The sequence below is a fragment of the Canis lupus genome, chromosome 15 (genome assembly GCF_003254725.2).
Source record: "Canis lupus dingo isolate Sandy chromosome 15, ASM325472v2, whole genome shotgun sequence".
NCBI classification, from domain to species: Eukaryota; Metazoa; Chordata; class Mammalia; order Carnivora; family Canidae; genus Canis; species Canis lupus.
The window spans coordinates 19,464,999-19,477,827 of record NC_064257.1 but is presented as its reverse complement, the minus strand read 5'-3'; the positions used below and the strand labels follow the sequence as shown (position 1 = coordinate 19,477,827).

Here is a 12,829-nt window from a genome sequence, read left to right as displayed (position 1 = left end):
TTTCTTTGTTATTTCCCATTCTCCTTTCCTGAATCTTTAGGTACCACATTGATTAATTGTAAATTATTCTGGGCAGGTAAATTTATCTGTTTCTTTCCCCTCTCTTCTATGGTGATGCAGCATTTCCCCATTAATCTTGTTAGGTCTTCTCTCAAGAGACTTTGTAATTCTTCTTTAGCTCTGATTTTTACTGCTGGAATGTGTGTCTATGATTAGAGTTATAATCCTCCTGCAATCAGAAGTTTTTGCAATCCAGATTTAAGAAATGCTGACTACTTTGTAGTTGAAATCCTGTCAGAAGGGTTGTGGTTTGGAAGGCTTATTAAACCCCCCAGATTTGGCCTGATTATTTAAGATATTATAGGACCTATCTAGTAAATTCTTAATTGAAATTTAAAGTAGCTTAGAAAATAAATTGATTCTGGGATAGTTTCTTTATTTGCCTAATACAGAGGAAATCAATGTTACAAGTATTCCGTTAATGCAATAGGTATATATTTACTGATTAGTGAACTTTTCTTATTTTTTTTTTTATTTTTTTATTTTATTTTTTATTTTTTTTAGATTTTATTTATTTATTCATAGAGACACAGAGAGAGAGAGAGAGAGGCAGAGACACAGGCAGAGAGAGAAGCAGGCTCCATGCAGGGGCCCGATGTGGGACTCGATCCCGGGTCTCCAGGATCCCTGGGCTGCAGGCGGTGCTAAACCGCTGCGCCACTGGGGTTGCCCCGTGAACTTTTCTTATATTCTGTGAAACTCAAGGTTTGATTGTTTGGGAAATTATGGTTTTTATATCTTCATTTTCCCAAGAATTTAATTACCATGCCGTAGGAATTAAAAATAATAGTCATTATTGACAAAGAAAATAGAGGAAAAATAGAGATTCATTTGAAGGTTGATTACTTAACATATTGAGTATTTTAATGAGTAGAGTTTTGTTTTATTTCGTTATCTTTGGGGCTTCTTAATTCATGGTAGTCGTAATTAGCCTCTTCAAACTTAAAAGTTAAAATTAATCAGTAATACATTTTGCGACTCTAATTATGATTTTTAAAAAAGATTTTATTATATTTATTTATTCATGAGAGAGAGAGAGGCAGAGACAGGCAGAGGGAGAAGCAGGCTCCATGCAGGGAGCCCAATGTGGGACTCGATCCCGGGACTCCAGAATCACCACCTGAGCTGAAAGGTGGCGCTAAGCCGCTGAGCCACCCAGGCTGCCCGCAAATTATGATTTTAATTAAATTCAGAAAATATGTTTTTTTAGAATTCTCTTAAGAATTTTTTCATTGTCATATTAATAAGTTATCTCCATAGTTCCACATTTTTGGTAATCACTCTTGAAGTATTAAAAATTGTGTCATAGGTCCTTTTTCAATTGGCATGCAGAAGTGTAATTATGTGTCTTGGTTACGCACATGATAAATTAAAGAGGATGAATACTTTGATTGTGGTAATTTATACCCAGAATTCAAAACCCAGAAGCATCTACTCCAGAGTTAGGCACTCAGATACTCTTTTTTTTTTAATGTCCCATATTGAAAGCCATTCTTAGTTTGATTCAAAATATGAAGAAACTGCTCTTGGGATTGAGTAAGAAAGTCAATATAAAATTCTTTGAGATTGTCTTGAATTAATTTTAGAGCTTGCGTTTTAAGCTTTGATCCTTGAGAAAGAACTCTTAGCTTAAGTATGGGCGTTAATTTTACTTTTAGGAAAGTAGGTAACTCTTTTGGTTTGTTATAACTGTTTACTATCCTTAAAAAATGAGAAACACCATTTTTTTCCCCTAGTATCCTGATTTAAGACAAGGTTCATATTTTTCTTAGAAAAGAACCTTTCAAGGAAACTGAAAATTTATGTTTTAATAATCAAGTCATTTTAGCAGTAATTTGAAATACCTAACTTTAAGAGCAAAGACTTAAAATCCAAGAGAGACATTTAATATGTAGGACTAAATTATTAATGTGCGATTACCAGTATCATATTTGTAAGCACTGTTGTTTAAGTGGTCTTGGTTTATTACTGTCTCAGAAACCCTCTTTGAGACCCTCTGTCACAAGCTTGGGACATAACATTACAAACACCAAGTGATTTAGTAAACAGATGCACTGAGAGAATAAGAAACCTGCCAAAAGTATTGTCTTTCCTACTAAGTAGCTGTGTGACCTTGGCAAACCATTTAATCTCATGGGTCTTAGTAAAATGGAGAGCTTGGACCAGATAGCCTCTTAGGTTTTTTGAGGAGTCCTTGAAGAGTCAGGGGCTAGAATTCCAATCGGACAATATACTATATAATATAATCCCTAAAATAGCTCAGAAGATGGTATTATTCTCATTTTACCAATGACATTATTCGTGCTGTACAGATTCCATGTTCAAATAACTTAGTCATGTAGCTACTAAGGGACCAAGCAAGAAGTTGAACTGTGGCCTATCTCATTTTATATTCACATTCTATTTAGTAGACCATATTACCTCCACAAGCCATATTTTTATAGTAGACCACCAGATTTTTTTTTTCCTAAAACTTGTTTTGTTTCTTAATCTTTAGTTTATAGTAAATGTGCTTATGTTTTACTGCATCTGTTATTCAGGAAAACCAGAAGTCATGGATCAAGCCTGTCCATGAATCATGCTCAAAGTAGAAACGGGACCAATTATTAAATTTACTAGAACTTACATGTTTAAGAAATGATTGATGTGTTCAAAGTTATCTTGAATTTATTTCAGCAATGACATTGTCTCACTGTTGCTCAAAAATACTTTTGGAACTAATATTTCTGTGTTTCCTCAGTTTGCTCAGTCTCATGGCTTTTTTTTAAGAGAGGGAGGGGGCAGAGGGAAGGAGAGAGAGAATTTCAAGCAGGCTCCATGCCCAACACAGAGCCTAGTGTGGGACTCGATCTCATAACCCCGAGATCATGACCGAAGTAGAAATTAAGAGTCGGATGCTTAACCAACCAAGCCACCCAGATGCTCCCTCATTTTTAAAATCTACATTCTATGGTGGCAGATGACATCTTTTGGAAATGAATTTGATCTATGGAAAAAGTGGGAAGTCATTCTGAGCCAAGTCTCATTAATTAGGGATCAAAATGAGGAATGCCATTTTTAGTTAAAAATAAGCAGACCAAAGGGTGATATCCTAATGTCACTTGCAAGGTAGTTAAGGAAATGATTAGAAAAAGGAAGTCCCAAAATTGTTTTGTGTGATGACAACTTAAAATAGCCTCTAAAAACAACTCTTCTGAATGGAGTTAAGCTTTATTTGGCTATAAATTCTATATTAAGGTTACATCATAATATATGTGTTCTGTTGGCCACTTAGATTAGTGGTATGCTGACTTAGCATGCACATCAGAGAAAAAGAGTTGATGAATAAATTACAGACAGCAGATACTTTCCATTTTAAAGGAGTTGAGAATCTATAGAACATTTGTTTCTAAAGTCATTTAGTTCTTGGTTACATTAATATTATGTAACTTGTGATTATCCACAACAGCTATCCCCATCCCACTTACATAGCAAAACTACTTTTGCTAAGCCTGGATGTACTCTTTGATGCAGGTTAATGTGTAAATTAATTTTCGTGCAAGAATTACCTTAGGCTGCCTTATACACTTATATATTAGTGGATAACATTTTGGTATCAGCACTTTATTAGTGCAGTTAATAATAATCTATATGTCTTGTTGCACAGGAACTTGTGATAGGAAGATTTCATTTTACCTTTTGAAGGTGTTATTTTTCTTTAGTTAAATTTCCAAATAGGGGAATGTAATGAAGCTTCCTCATTTGTAGGTATTAGAGGATAGTAAAAAAATGCTTCAATTTCCTTCTTAATAATACTTTTCCTTCTGTGGTTTCAAAATAATTTAATGTTATAAAACCATTAATTTAACATATTTGAGTGTGGGTCACTATGCAGGAGGCTAAAAATTCAGTGGGAACTAAATAGATATGTGACCTCTTTGAGCTTGTGTGTTTGAAGGTGGGGAATAGACAGTAGACTACCACTTGCACAATTCACTGTGTAATTATCATGTGGGGAGTGCTAAGAGCAAGAAATATAGGGCAATATGAGAATTTGCTGACCTAGTGGGGGAGGGGAGCCAAGGAAGGTGACTTGAGCTGAGGGAAAAAAGAATATTTCTGGCAGAACATTTTGTTTGAATATCCTGGAACAGCAAGGAACTTGGCTTTTGCTAGGAACTGAAAGAGTGGTGTGGCCAGAGTGTTTAAAAAAAAAAAAAAAAGAATGATAGCAGTGTGGGGCAGTAGACCAAGGTTGGGTCATATAAGGCTTAATAGATCATGTTAAAGATTTTGGTTTTTGTCTTAAAATCCCTTGGAAACCATTAGAATATTTTAAACAAAGGATTATGAAAAGATCAGGTACGTAATTATCACTCTGGATGCTGTGTGAAGAATGGTTTTGAGGTAGCCAGGGTAGATGCTGGAAGGCCCATTAGGTTGTGTTGAAATTAAGATATCTGTAATTTATCTTAAAGGAGAATCATGTAGGCCAGTGATTCTCAAAGTATGTGTCACCTGGGAACTAATTAGAAACACAGATTCTTAGGTTTCTGCTCAAACCTACTGAATCAAAAACTTTGGAGATGGGGCTCAGAAATCTGTTTTTGAGCAAGCCCTCCATATGGTTCTGATGCATCCTAAGAGTTTTTGAACTTCTGCAGATCATTAAACATGTGGATTTGAATGTAGGAGAGAGTTCTATGCTAGTAATATGGATAGGGGGTTACTGCATGAAAGTGGTAGTTGAAAGTAAGAGAGAAGAGGCTCCAATGGAATGAAACCCTGACACTTCAAAGTCCAGAGAGAGTGAAGGGAGCTAGTGAAAGAACCAAAACAGGATTGGTTTGAGGGACTATTAGAAGGTCAGGAGGGAGTTTTGAATAAGAGTGTGGCAAAGTAAGCATTAAACTTGTCAATAAATGATCTTTGTGTAATTGTAGTGGAATTACAAGGGTGGGCATCAGTGTCAACAGATTGAAAAAGAAGGAAATATAATTTACCTATTTAAGGCATCCCTTACTCTTTGGACAGATAGTTAATATTCCACAGTTATGGGAAATAAAATAACTTTGAGAGACACCATAAATAACCTTGAGGGATAGCATAATAGTCTGTGGAGAACTATAATAAAATATTATCATTTGGACTTACTGATTCTGAAATTCATAATTTACATGGAGTAATGAGCTGAAGCTTATCATTGCCTTTACCATCTTGTGAGGACTACAATTGTTAGTTAAACTTTGTGTGGGGGGCTTGGGGGAGATGTATTAGCCCACCAAGAATGATGTTTTTTAACATGATTAAAACCGCTTTTGCAGTGTGCATTTATATAAAAATATTTTTTTGATGACAAATACTCTTACTCATTACAAATGCATCAATTCACTTTTTATTACTACTGTGAATCTAAAGGAAACTGTCTTTAAATGAATTTTATAATTCAGCCTTTCACTTAAGCTATCTTAAGTTGTTGGAATTATTCTAACATATTAATGTTATGCCATTCTTAAGGAAGACCACATTTAATGTGAAGACAAATTAAGATAATTTGAAGGTGAACCTCAGTTGCATGAGTAATATCTTTGGAGTGTGCGTGTATGTGTGCGTGCATTTAAATTATTGCATTTCTAACACAGAAATGGGGTGGAGGAGAGGCAGGGAGAGAGGGAGATTAAGACTTAAACCATTTTAAGATGCATTTTGTTTTCAGGGTAAATTTATGTGTCTAACTTTTTTTTTTTTTTTTAATTTTAAGTAGGCTCCATTCCCAAACCAACTCACAACCCCAAGATCAGGAGTTGCATGCTGTACTGACTGAGCCAGCCAAGTGCCCTACATTTTTCTTATAAGACAAAATTAGGTGATTGCATCAACACGTGTCAACTATAAAATTCAGCAGCTACAGAAACTCATAGTTTCTACCGCTACTAGTCCTGACTTTATATGTCTAAGATAGCCCACTAAATTAGCAGTTTTTTTTTTTTTAAGATTTTATTTATTTATTCATGAGAGAGAGAGAGAGAGAGAGGCAGAGACCCAGGCAGAGGGAGAAGCAGGCTCCATGCAGGGAGCGAGCCCGACGTGGACTGGATCCCAGGTCTCCAGGATCACACCCTGGGCTGAAGGTGGCGCTAAACCGCTGAGCCACCCGGGCTGCCCTAGCAGTTTGGTATTATTCGTCTACACAGTATCATTTCTCCCTACTTCCTATGCCTTGTATGGGTACTTGTATGTATAATTCTTAACAAAACAAAACAAAACAACCCACTAGTAGTATAATATACTGTTTTGCAGTCTTTTCACCAACCAGTACATCCTAAATCTAAACGGCTATATCCTAATAATTCCTTCCTTTTACTTTATATTTTGTTCTTAGAATGTTTGACTGGTACTTAAGGGACTTGGGTTCTGGTTTCTTTTGGCTTCATGATATTGGACAAGTCACTTAAGCCCTTCTGTTTTTAGTTTCTTCATCTGTAAAATTTAGAGATGGTGAGTGGTTGACTTGAAGGTTTGTAATAGGTCTAAAATTTGTTTAGGAATGCTAAGATTTCAAAGGGTAGACATTTCCTTAAATTTTAAATGAAAAGTGATTATTTTAACCCACCTGTGACCACTGCATGGGAGAAGTTCTTGCCAATTAAAAAATACAGTAGTTCAGGGAGGAAGCATGTTAGAAACAAGATTCAAAAAAATGGTATCCCATTATTTACTAGTGTACTCACTTAGTAGGTGTACCTGGTGCTTTTAGAGTAGTACAGACCAAAGCAAAACAGAAACAAAAGTCTTTCTCAGAACTGATTAAGTTTTTGCACTAAAAATTTATACCATTTTTTGGGGGGATGTAGGTTATAGGTGGGTCTATGGTTGTACCCACTAAGTACTAGTGTCAGATTAAGACAAATGGAACTCATAGCCTGCTCAGTATTCTTTTTTTCTGCATATCAGATGGGTAATGTGCCAAGGTGGTAACAAAGTTTGAGGGAGGCACATGTCACACAACAGTATGAACACCCAATCATCATGCTTACTGTTCAGCATTCTTTAAGGAATTTGTCATCTTCTCGCAAAAGTGTCTTATAAAAGCCAGAGTGTTGGGAATAGGAGTCATTGGTATAAGGCTAGGAGCTGTGTTGTTTTCAGGAAACACTTGAGAAAGCAAAGCAGTCTTAGTGTAAGAAATCTTTTCTTTTTAAGATTTATTTATTTATTTATTTATTTTTAAAGGTGGGTGCAGAGGGGCAGAAGGAGAGAATCTCCAGCAGATTCCTTGCTGAGCTTGGAGCCTGACATGGGGCTCTATTCCATGACCCAATCGGAAACCACCAGTTGGATGCTCACCATCCAACTGGGTTGGATGCCACCCCAGGGCCCCTTAGTTTAAAGAATATTTGACTGTGGGACGCCTGGGTGGCTCAGTAGTTGGGTGTCTGCTTCGGCTCAGGGCGTAATCCCAGGATCTGGGATCGAGTCCCACATGGGGCTCCTTGCGAGGAGCCTGCTTCTCCCTTTGCTTGTGTCTCTGCCTCTTTCTCTCTGCGTCCCTCATGAATAAATAAATCTTTAAAAATTTTTTTTGAGTGAATGTGTTCAGTTCTTAAATTAGCATTCTTGTGTTATTATTATGTTGATTAAAAGGTAGTTTTTGTAGTTTTTGTTTCTCTGCTTTTAGTGTCTTAGGTTGCTGATTTCATTTCCTTTTAATTTTAACCTGTTTTTAGTTGCTTATTTTTTGTCCATAGTGTGTTTGTCCATTAATATTTTGTGTACTTCATCTTTAGCTTTTATTTTTCTAGTATTTTCTTGTCACTTTTATACATTTTAAATTTCTCTGCCCTTCTGATATTTTGCTTAAATTCTTTTTTAAAATTTAAGGTTTTTTCCCTCAAATAGGATTTTAGTAAGGCAAACCGCAAAATGGTATAAATAAGAATCATTAAGAAAACTAGTGACTCCAACAATGGCTTGCCCAGGAAGAGCTTTAATTTAAATTTACTTTTTTGTGCATGTATTCTTTTTTTCTATATAGCTCACTGTTGGGTGGCATGTTTCTAAGATCGGTAACCAAAAAGATACTTTATACCCTCAGCAGGAGATTCAGGCCACTTTTTACCCCCTTCCACTTACCTAATGGTAGGTCTTAGGGCTTTTTATAAGAGACTTTTGTATCCTTTTAAATTTTGGACTTTTTCCTCAATGTTTAATCTCAGTAATCCAGATGCACCATGGGCAAATTTCCCACCACTACATAAAATACATTTATTTACAGTGATAAAGCCTTTGAAGTATACTTATTAAAGGGTCCGTTGTCTTGTTGTCAGATCTTTTTAGTCATTTTGAAGGTGCTTGACTTAAAAAGTTTCACAATCCTCATTTTATCAAGAATGATTTTTAGCAGTATCGGCCTCCTAAAATCTTTCAACAAAAACCAGAAACACAGTGGCAGGTCTTAACTAATATTTTATTGCTAATCATACTGTTAAAAACATTTTTCCCCTAATTTATGTTTCTTAAAATAATTTTCTTTTTTTAGTGTGTATATATATATATATATATATACACACACACACACACATATATATATAGGAAATGCTTTGAAAAGTATTTTACAGTATAAAATCAAATCAAAGGAAATTTAAAGGGAAAATCATGATTCTGAATGACATAACACATTAATAATTTTTTATGCATTCATAATTATTTCAGGTATTACATTTTTGTATATCACGTAGACCCAAGAAAGCAAAGGTAGATTCTTTAGTCTCTACATGTTCTACTCTGAGCCAAGGCATCTAATTGGATATGGGCTTTGGTGTAAACGGAGCAGATGAAACCTTGTGTTAGCTGACTGTCCCTACTTTACGTCCTTCCTCAACAAGAGACGAGTTAATTTAATACTGTAGTTTGGTGGTTCTCACCATAGCTATATTGCTGCTAATCTGTTTAAAAGTCAGTATTATTGCCCTTTAATATTTCTTCTTTCATTGTGCATCTCATTCTGTTTCTGTATTTCTGTACATTTCTGTCATTCTGGGAACTAAATTAGCAATCTTGACTGTCTCTTCCCAGAATTAAAACATTGAAATGACACTTAACTGTTTTATGTATAAAATGTAGAAAGGAGTTACTTTGCTGAACATGTAAAATCTTACTTAATAAGGATTTAAGTTAGTTTGAATACTAATCCTACATTCTTTTATTAAACACATTTAAATGCATACATGTAATGACACTTCAAAGTTATAAATGCTCAAGAATCCTGATCTTGGTCACTTCAGGTGTCTTGAAATGGAACTCTGGTATTCTTACATTAAGTAGCATGCCATGAGATCATTTTTGTTGTAGCTGATTAGTACTTTTGAGGAGATATTTTATATCTTGTTTTTCAAAGTGATCACTTACCGATTTTAGATTCTGGAAAGTGGAGCTTTCATAATTTTAGGAGTACAATGACAGCTGCACAGCAAGTCCATATGTTGCTTTGCTATAATTATATTTTAATAATTATTTTTTCTTTAGAGAAGGAACTATGGCTAACCTCCAAGAGACTGAAGGTGATGAGTGTAATCATTCATATTTTTTCAACAGAAAGACAGAACTTTTTCTTTTTTCTTATTTTAAATAGTCAAATTTATTTTTCTTGTAAAATTGAGTTTATTTGTGTTGTGTCATAGCATCAACTGATGAAGTTACTATTCTGGATCCTACTGTAAAATTGAAATGAATATTTATGTCGGATGGGAAGGTTACCCTGCTTTTTTTTTTTTTTTTCTATTCCCGTATATGGACTTGCTGCCACAGGCATGCTAATTTTTCCATCTCCTGCATGCAACTTGCTCCTTGCCGCCTCCGTTCTTCTACAGATTACCATTCCCTCCACCAGCAATGTCCTCCTTCCTTTTCTCCTTTTAAAATTAGCATCTAAAATTATTTCCTCTAAAAGTTCATTGATGGTTTACTCCATGTACCTTACTTATTTTCTTGATTTTACCGTAACACTTAACATGGATAGATACAGAGTCAACCAATCTGAGTTGTTTCTGTGATGTGTACCAGGTATAGTGTTAACTATCCCATTTAATTTTTGCATCTATCCTAGGAGTTATGTGCATTCACAGATTAAATTAAATAATTTCCGTTACATTCCTAGTTTTAGCTGTGCTAGAATTTGAACTTTTCCTATCAATTAAAAAAATTTCTTTTTTACATCATTCTGCTAATCTATTTCTGTAGTCTTTCCTTTCTTGTCCTCTATCACTTAACCTACCAACAGCATGTTAAGAAAAAAACAAACCAAACACTATTTTGATACAATTTGCATGGAATAAAATGCACCCATTTTATGTATATAATTTGATGCATTTAAAAGAATTTTTTTAAATTTTATTTATTTATTCATGAGAGACATAGAGACTGAGAGAGAGGCAGAGACACAGGCAGAGGGAGAAGCAGGCTCCATGCAGGAAGCCCGACATGGGACTCGATCCCAGGTCTCCAGGATCACGCCCTGGGCTGAAGGCGGCGCTACACCGCTGAGCCACCCAAACTGCCCAATAATTTGATGCATTTTGACCCATGTAACTATTACTATGATCAAGATATAGAACATTTTTATCAGTGCCCAAAACCCCTTGTGCTCTCTTCCCACTTAATATTTTCCCTTCTCCACTCTCCCACTGTCTTAGCTCTTCTTCAGGCAACAGCTAATCTGAGCTCTATCTGCTACACATTGTTTTTTGTCTGTTCTAGAATTTCATATAAATGAAATCATAGAATATGTACTCTGTGTGGCTTTTGCACAGCCTGTTTTTGAGACTGTTCCTTTTTATTGCTGGATAGTATTGCATTTTATGTATGTATTAAATGTAGTACAATTTGTTTATTCTATTCATTCACCTGTTGGTAGATATCTGACTTGGCTATTACAAATAACATTGCCATGAAAAATGCATATGCAAGTCTTCATGTGGACATATTTCCATTTCCCTGGAAGTGGGAAATACCTAGGAATGGTTCTAATGTTATCCATTTCCAGCAACATTATGTGAGAGTTCCAGTTGCTTCTCTTCCTTGTCAACAGTTTAAAAAATTTTAGCGTTTTCTAGTGGTTGTGTAGTAATATCTCACTGTGGTTTTTCATTTGCATTTTACTGATGACCAGTGGTATATTAAGCATCTTTTCATGGATTCATTGGTCATTTGTATTATAATTTTTTTTGTAAATTGTTTAAATCTTTTGTCTGTTTAAAAACTTTTGCTTTTTCTTATTATTGACTTTTAAGAGTTCTTCATATATTCTGGATCCTAGTTCTTTGTCAAATGTATGTATTATGTGTGTTTTCTTCTAGTCTGTGGCTTACCTTTTTAATTTGAAGAGAACCTTTTAATTTTTATTGATTCTAGCATGCCAGATTTTTCTTTTATGGCTTGTGTTTTTTAGTCTCCTAAGAAATTTTGCCTACTCCAAATTTGTGAAGATTTTCTCTCCTATTTTATTCTGTAAATTTTATATTGAAATATTTATGTTGGCTTTTCTATTCTGTGATTCATTTTGTTAATTTTTGTGTTTAGTATAAGAGTCAGGGTTTTTTTTTTTTCTTTTAATGAAGTTTTTATTTAAAATATTTTGCTTTTTACTGTGTTTTCTTGGCACTTCTGTTGCAAATTAATTGACCATGGATGTGAGGTCCATTTCACGACTTTCTGTTTTGTTCCACTGGTATATTATGGTATGTCAATATCATGCCCCTTTGTTTTATTTTTATAGTAAGTTTTGGAGGTAGTATAAATTTCCTAACCCAAAATCATTTTGAAAATATAAAAAAAGTCTCTTGCCCTCACTGCTTGTGTTTGTGTACATGGTGATTTTTGTTTTCATTTACTTGTTTTGTTTATGTTTTGTTGGTATGTTATGCTAGTTAATGTTTTCAAAATGTTACCACCAACAGGGCTTTGTGCTTATTTTCCAGGGAAGATATTGTTTGTTTTAAGGAGGATCCTAAGTGCTTTCAGCTGGCCAGAAGGAACTGGACAGCAGCTGATGTTCTTCTTCCTTTTCCTCAGAATCATTGGTAGTGAGCAACACTGAGTGTTAGTGGTCCATCTATGTGATTTTGAGGAAGGTCAGTAAATATAAAGTCTACAGTAGCAAAAGTGTGTGTCAGAAGCCAAGTGTTTATTTGTTTTAGATTTTATTTATTTATTCATGAGAGAGAGAGGGGGGCAGAGACGCAGGTAGAGGGAGAAGCAGGCTCCCCGCAGGGAGCCCGATGAGGTTGCAGGGGGACTGATCCCCAGATCTGGGATCATGCCCTGAGCTGAAGGCAGCCACTCAATCCCTGAGTCACTCAGTCCGAAGCCAAGTGTTTAAATACCAAATATGAAATTGGTTGGGAAAGGAAATTGTAACCCTTTCCAGTTACTTTAAAATCATGAGTTTTTCCCCCCTTCTCCTGTCTCTCTCTAACAAAATAGCTTTGCCTAAAGCAGTCTTTTGCATGAATATTTGAGAAACACTAATGGCAGTTGCCAAAACTAAAGGATGTCTAAGTGGGAACATGTTGAATTGAAGAAAAATGTTAGATACAGATTGCATTTAATTTAGCTTAACTACATGTAAATGGAAGTAAAAAAATGAATACTATTTGTGGTTTCAAAATAGTGCCCAGATGCTTTCATTTTTTTTTAAACTGCTTTACTTTAGAATAAAAATAATAGGAGAAAAAATAAATGTAACATTCAATTATGTATCGATTTTTGTCATTATTTTGTTTCATTTGTCTCT

General features: G+C 35.0%; 1 protein-coding gene and 1 pseudogene across 4 annotated transcripts in view; one reads left to right on the top strand and one right to left on the bottom strand.

Annotated features, from left to right (window-relative positions):
- Positions 1 to 12,829, top strand: part of OSBPL8 (oxysterol binding protein like 8) — a 147,251-nt gene that overhangs the window by 10,655 nt on the left and 123,767 nt on the right. The gene's annotated exons all lie outside the window — the stretch shown is intronic.
- Positions 6,988 to 7,097, bottom strand: LOC112654936 (small nucleolar RNA U13; annotated as a pseudogene).